This window comes from Nerophis ophidion, linkage group LG19, assembly GCF_033978795.1.
Source record: "Nerophis ophidion isolate RoL-2023_Sa linkage group LG19, RoL_Noph_v1.0, whole genome shotgun sequence".
NCBI classification, from domain to species: domain Eukaryota; kingdom Metazoa; phylum Chordata; class Actinopteri; order Syngnathiformes; family Syngnathidae; genus Nerophis; species Nerophis ophidion.
The window spans coordinates 32,284,332-32,291,382 of NC_084629.1; the positions used below are offsets into that span (position 1 = coordinate 32,284,332).

The following is a 7,051-nucleotide window of genomic DNA, read 5'->3' on the forward strand; positions in this document are numbered from 1 at the left end:
AGTAGTGAAACAAAAATTAATATGATCAACAACTGTATCAATATTAGTTACACCCTTTGGTCATCTTTACACTCTTTGATCAGTGTCATATCGCTTGCTGAGGCTGAGCCAATCAGTGGTTACAATACTGAACAGCACGATCTGATTGGTTTGGTCTCCTCCGGCGGCCAATACTACTGTAGTATTGGTATTTGTAGTTGTTTTCGCACCTTCGCTGCTTGAAAATACTTAGTTTAGGCTCAAAATTTTGTAAAATATTCCTAAAAAAAAAACGGCGATCGGGTGAAGCCACAATAGTTGAATTGGCGATGTGAGCGGCGACGACTGTATAATTAAGTGTATAACAATCATGTGACTTCTCCTGGCCAATTAGCGACAGAAGACTATGAGATTTTAAAAAAAATTATATCTAAAAATAATTTATTAAAATTGTATAATCAATATAGTATATTTATTGTCTTTTTAAAATCTTTTTTTATAATTTTTAGTATATTCAAACACTTAAACATATATTTGAAAAATACTATGATTGATGTAACTTTTACTGCCATGTGACTTGCTGAAGGCTACACAAGCATTAATATTATGGTGAAAAAGTCAATAAATTTAAACATTTTATTTTAAAAAATGCATATCAATTTATCCATTATATTTAAAGAAAAAATGATTTAAGAATATATGTTAGTATAGACTATAATTATTACAATTACGGTAATAGTTGAAATCTGAAAAAGGTCATAACAATGCACTTTTTCACTGAGTCAGAATTATCAAGTTCTGTATAATACACATATAATATATTAGGTACTAAAAAGCCAATAAGATTTAATAAGAGAGCTGTACAGTATGATATATTATGCCTCTCATTTGCTGTCTTTTTCTCCTCCTGAACAGTTCCTTGCCTCGCCTACAAAAGCTAAAGAAAAAAAAACCATCCTCTGCATGCAATACTCCTCATTCCTCTACAGTCCATCCATCATTTGTCTCTGCTCTGTCAGACGGAGACAACTCTCTTCTCGTCGTCTGCCTACTTTCGTCTACTGCGTCTCTGTGTGAACAGAGCGCCGTGTGTTCACAACCATCCTCACTCTCTGCCTCTATTCTGTCTACTGTTTGCTTGCTGACCCCTGCACCTTCTCTGGAGACACCTCAGTCCACTGACCTTAAGAGAGTGGAGGGACAGCAGCACAACATGCAAGGATGGGATAGGGCGGGTAGCCACAATAAATGCATGAATTAACGGGGTGAAAATAGATCATGTTTCTTTGACATGGACCAGACAAAATGTCTTCACAAAGACAAAAGTCCTCACATTAAGGACAGACGTAAAAACCAGATCCGCAGTAAGGTTGATTTGAGGCACTTCCTATGCGGTCTGTCACACCGCTACCTCTCCATCTGGCTGTTATCTATCGCCCCCTGGGCCCTATTTGGACTTTATAAGTTAATTTTCAGAGTTTGTTGCTGATCTAGTGACTCACGCAGATAATATAATTATAATGCTGGATTTTAATATCCATATGAATACCCAGTCAGACCCTTCGTGCGTGGCGCTTGAGATTATAATTGAAAGCTGTGTTCTCATGCAAATAATAAATGAACCCACGCATCACAACAGTAATACGATAGATATCGTCCTTGTCCGAGCTGTCACCACCTCCACAGTTATGGTACTCCCGTACACTAAAGTAATGTCCGATCACTTCCATATAAAATTCAAAGTTCTGACTCACTGTCAAAAAAATACTAATAACCACAGTTTTGGCAGCCGTCACATTGATTGTTACAACTACAACTCTTGCTGGCCTATTGCCCTCGGTATTGGCACCATTCCCAAATTATGTGGGCTATATCGATAACCTCACTAACAACTTTAACGATGCCCTGCGGAACGCAATTGATCGTATAGCACCCCTGAAGCTAAAGAAGGCCCCTAAAAGGCGTACCTCCTGGTTCACAGAAGAAACCAGAGTTTTTAAACTATCTTGTAGAAAGCTGGAACGCAAATCGCGTGCGACTAAACTTGAGGTTTTCCATCAAGCATGGAGTTCAATAAAATAATAGCTCAATAACATATAAATACGCTCTTACCACAGCTGAAACCAATTACTTCTCAAATCTCATTCGCATCAATAAAAACAATCCTAAATATATGTTCAGCACAGTAGCATTGTTAACCCAAGAACGTAGCGGTCATACTTCCTAAAAACGTGTGACGTCTTGCGTACACGTCATCATTGCACGACGTTTCCAAGACGAAACTACCAGGAAATTTAAAATTGTAATTTAGAAAACTAAAAAAGCCGTATTGGCATGTGTTGCAATGTTAATATTTCATCATTGATATATAAACTATCAGACTGCGTGGTGGGTAGTAGTGGGTTTCAGTAGGCCTTTAAGAGTGTTACTAAAACAGCCTTATCTCATCTTTGTAATATCAGCAAAATTCGACCCATATTGTCTACAAGCGATGCTGTGATCATTATTCTTGCATTTATTACTGCTTGCTGCGTGCATAAAATTTTAATTTCCCCTCGTGGATTAGTAAGGTATTTCTGATTCTGATTCTGATTACGTATTGTCTTAAATACTGAAACATATTATTTGGGGTCTCCCTATGTCTAGCATTAGAAGATTAGAGTTGGTACAAAAAGCGGTTGCTAGACTTTTGACAAGAACAAGAAAGTTTGATCATATTATTCCTATATTGGCTCACCTGCAATAGCTTCCTGTGCAATTAAGATGTGACTTTAAAGGTTTTACTACTTAAGTATAAAATAGTAAACGGTCTAGCTCCATCCAATCTTGCTGATTGCATATGTCCTGGACAGAAATCTGCGTTCTAAGAACTCAGGCTTATTCGTGATCCCCAGAGCCCAAAAAAAGTCTGCAGGCTATAGAGCGTTTTGTGTTGGGGCTCCAGTACTCTGAAATTTTCTATCGGTAACAGTTAGAGATGCTACTTCAGTAGACGCATTTAGGTCCCATCTTAAAATTTATTTATACGCCGTAGCTTTTAAATAGACCCCTTTTTAGACAAGTTGATCTGTTGTCTCTCTGTTCTGCTCCGCCCCCGTCTCCTGCGATGAGAGGTTATCAAGTGGCCACAAATCATCTTCCACGGAAGAGGCACTAGCTATTCCAAGTTGGGACCCGGGATGGACCACTGCTCTATGCATCAGTTGATGACATCACTGTGCTGCTGACTTATCTACATACAAGAGGCTCCACTGCTGGCCTCACGATGCAATTAACTCTCACATTATTAACTGTATTTACTCAACATCCATTGTACTGACCACCCAAAGGGGGTGGAGGGGGGTCGGGGGCCCCTTCCAAGGTTTCTCGTTGTCCGCATTATGTTGAGGTTTTTTGTTTTTTTTTCATCTGAGCCAAGGGTGTCCCTGCATCCCTTCGAGACATTTGTGATTAAGGGTTATATTAATAAACTTTGATTGATGCTTTGATTGATAAGATAGAACCACAAGAAGCACACACACTACAGTCTAACAGGGTTTAAAAAGCTCATCATAGCGGTTTACTTTCACCTGGACCAGTCAACATGACCTCACAAAGACAAATGTCCAAATGGTTGAGGTCACCGCAGCGATAGAATGACAAGAACAAAAACACACTTCCACAGCTGTGCATGCTAAATGACCCAGTGTGTTTACCTCTTCCCTTCTCCTTTAAACAGCCATAATAACTTTTGGGGCCCTTTGTCCCTGTACAACTTTGCAGGATAATGCAGGCGCAAGTACTGTTTACACCCCCCCCTCCCCCCCACACACACACAAACATTCTCATAGAAACGTGCATTCAAAAGACTTCCTGCAGCACCCAACTATGTGAAGGGTGATTGAAGTTACCTGTTCCCACAAAAATGGACATTCCACAAAAATGGACGTAATGCCATCTTACATGACTAAAACTAATCGATCATGTTGGCAATAAAAACATTTACAAAATATGGAGATGGTTGCTTTTCATTAAATGGATTACTGTTTCTCAAAGTGTGGTTCACATGCCACTGAAGTAGCAATATTCATTTTTTTTTATGCTAAATGCATGAAAACATGTTTTTATAAGACAAACATCTTCAAAAATGCTCTAGATTTGAACAAAAAAACAGCAATATTTTTGAGGATTGCGACCCCAAGATAATTTTTTTTCCCAAATATAAATGTTTTTAAACAGTTTCAAAAATAAAGAATTTTTAAGGTTTTGTAAAATGCTAAACACAATGAAAAAGTAATTGTATTATAAGAAAAAACAGCAATTGTATTTTTTTTTCAACTGAAAAAAAAAAAAAGAAATAGAGTTAATGTATCGCCGATTTTGACGATTTTATTATTATTCTACACACATTGGCTAAAAACCTTAAAAATGCTTTCTAGGTTCGAACAACAACAATTGAGATGAGTAAGAAATACTACACACAAAGACAATATGTATTTTCATACATTCTTATAAAGCTTGTCTTGGAAAAAATGCAAACCAATCTTTTGTTTCAGTTCAAAAAACAAACTAAATTGGGGATAAATATTTGCCAGATCTGAAGATTTGTTAAAATTCTACACACAAAGGAAATATTTATATAAAAACTTTGAAAATGCTCATGGTTTAAACACAAATTTGAGTAATAAAAAAAAATTACACACAAAGACAAAATGTATTTTCATCGATATTAAGAAAAATTATTTTTCATTTCACAAAAAGAAGCAAATGTTTCCAAAGTGGAGATGAAGAGTTTGTTGTTTTTATGGAAATCAATAAAATCCCACGAAAATAGACACACTGGGACCTAACATGATCATGCAACGATAGATGCCTTTCATTGGACATTTTTCTCAAAATGTGGCTAATGGGCCACGAGTGGTTCAAGAGAAATCCCCAGGTGGTCCATCTTTATTGTACAAGTTGGAATGGTTTTCTCTAGATTTTAGGCCAGGCTCTGCAGTACTGCTCAAGTTCAGTCTACATCGTGCTGCTGTTTTTGGGACATATGGTCTGCAGATATTGTCTTGGAAAGAAGCAATTTGTTGACCTTAAGAGTCAAATACAACATTATGGAGGACCAGTGTAATTTGTGCACGATGATACTGTACCCTCCATTATGATTAGTATGAAAGCAGTGAGCCAATGAGGATGTATTTACTCTTCTCACCAACCTGCTGTTCTTGCCCCCACACCGTACATGTGACAGTTTGGCTTCAGCTTCCTGCACACTCACCAAACATTTCAATGCCTATTTGCTTTCATTCACAAGTGGAATGGATGGTTCTGGAACATGGATTCAAAATCTAATCATAGCCACCTATAAGCAAGCATTTTGGACAACCTAAACCTTGAAAGTCATGTGATTTCTCTCAGCCAATCACAGAAGACAGGTGAAAATGACCATAATGGAAGAATCATCAATAATCACATCCAGAAAGAGTCTTGCCATAATGATAAATGATGAAGTATATATATATATATGTATATATGTATATATATATATATATATATATATATATATATATATATATATATATATATATATACATATATATATATATATATATATATATATACACACACACACACACACACACACACACACGCAAATGTAAACATATACTGTATATGCACAAAAATGTATATATATGTATATATGTACATGATATAGTATATATATACATATATATACTATATATATGTATATATATAGTATGTATATATATATACTATATATATAGTATATATATGTATATATACATATATATACTATATATGTATATATAGTATATATATATACATATATATACTATATAATGTACATATATGCAATATAAATACATATTCATATATACACATATACATATACACGTATATATACACATATACATATGCATACGTGTGTGTGTGTATATATATATACACACACAAACGTATATATATATATATATATATATATATATATATATATATATGTGTGTGTGTAACATTTAGTTCAATATTGTATGATTTCTGTAAATGGATAAGCATCAATTGACAATATTTAGTTAAAAAAATGCTATTTTTATTTTGAAAAACTAACTAAAAAACACTTTTTATTAGGTATTAGGAAACAAATCTAGGATTAGAAAAAAATAACAAATGTATACTTATTTTTGCTTTAGAAAAAAATCAAGATATCTGGTTTAATTGGATACTGAGCAGAAATTAATTAAATAAATATTTTCTGCTTTTGTTACATTTTAATTCCCCATCCCTCCCCCAATTTTTTATCTTTGGGTTACAATATAATCTGTTCAAATGTTAATATATTTGGATAAAAAAAAAAAAAGAAAAAAAAATTCATGACAACAAAAATAAAATCTAAAATTAGAGATACACGTTTTTTTTTCTATTATTGAAAAATAAAAAAAACTATTTGTTATAATTATGCTGAGAAACAATTATAAAAATATCAATAATGTGGAATGATTTGAAAGTGTTTTATTATTTTGAAAATGTTCTAGTATATACATTTCATTTCATTTCCCATCTGAATTAAAAAATTCCGGACATTTTCAATTCATGTGCAGACAACAAGACCACACATTTCAAGGGACTGAGTAAGAATACAGTAATTTCAGAATAAATGTAATTTAAAATATGTGATAGGTGAGTGCTTACCTTTGTGGGTCGGTTTTATGTCGAAATAATCACAGCAGGGCGACCCGGCGAGCGACAGAGCGAGACAGCTAGAAGATAAAAAAGTAGCAGGACGGTGGATCCCTCTGAGGGAACCCTGGGATATATGCTCATAACAGATGTCCACCTTGTGGACACAGCTTATATCTGCTGCAGGGTGGAGCCACAAAGGCGGGTGGGGCCAGCGAGACAGCCTGAAACCAGCACAGCAGGCAGGGCAATGAATAAAAAATACTTTATTATAAGGCACAAAAACATATTTCTCAGCTGAGCACACACGCAAAGATAAAGTCTAATTTTGTCCTTGTGGTTTATGTCATCTAATGGCCACCGAGTGCATTAAACAGCAGCACAGTGGACGCATTGTTTG

The 7,051-nt window shown here is 35.0% G+C and overlaps 1 protein-coding gene across 1 annotated transcript in view; it reads right to left on the bottom strand.

The window, feature by feature from the left end:
- Positions 1 to 6,791, bottom strand: part of LOC133538325 (collagen alpha-1(VIII) chain-like) — a 21,920-nt gene extending 15,129 nt beyond the window's left edge. Inside the window, exon 1 of the mRNA XM_061879859.1 lies at positions 6,664 to 6,791. The gene's annotated coding sequence lies outside the window, so the exon portion shown is untranslated. The remainder of the gene's footprint in view (positions 1 to 6,663) is intronic.
- Positions 6,792 to 7,051: the final 260 nt, after the last annotated feature.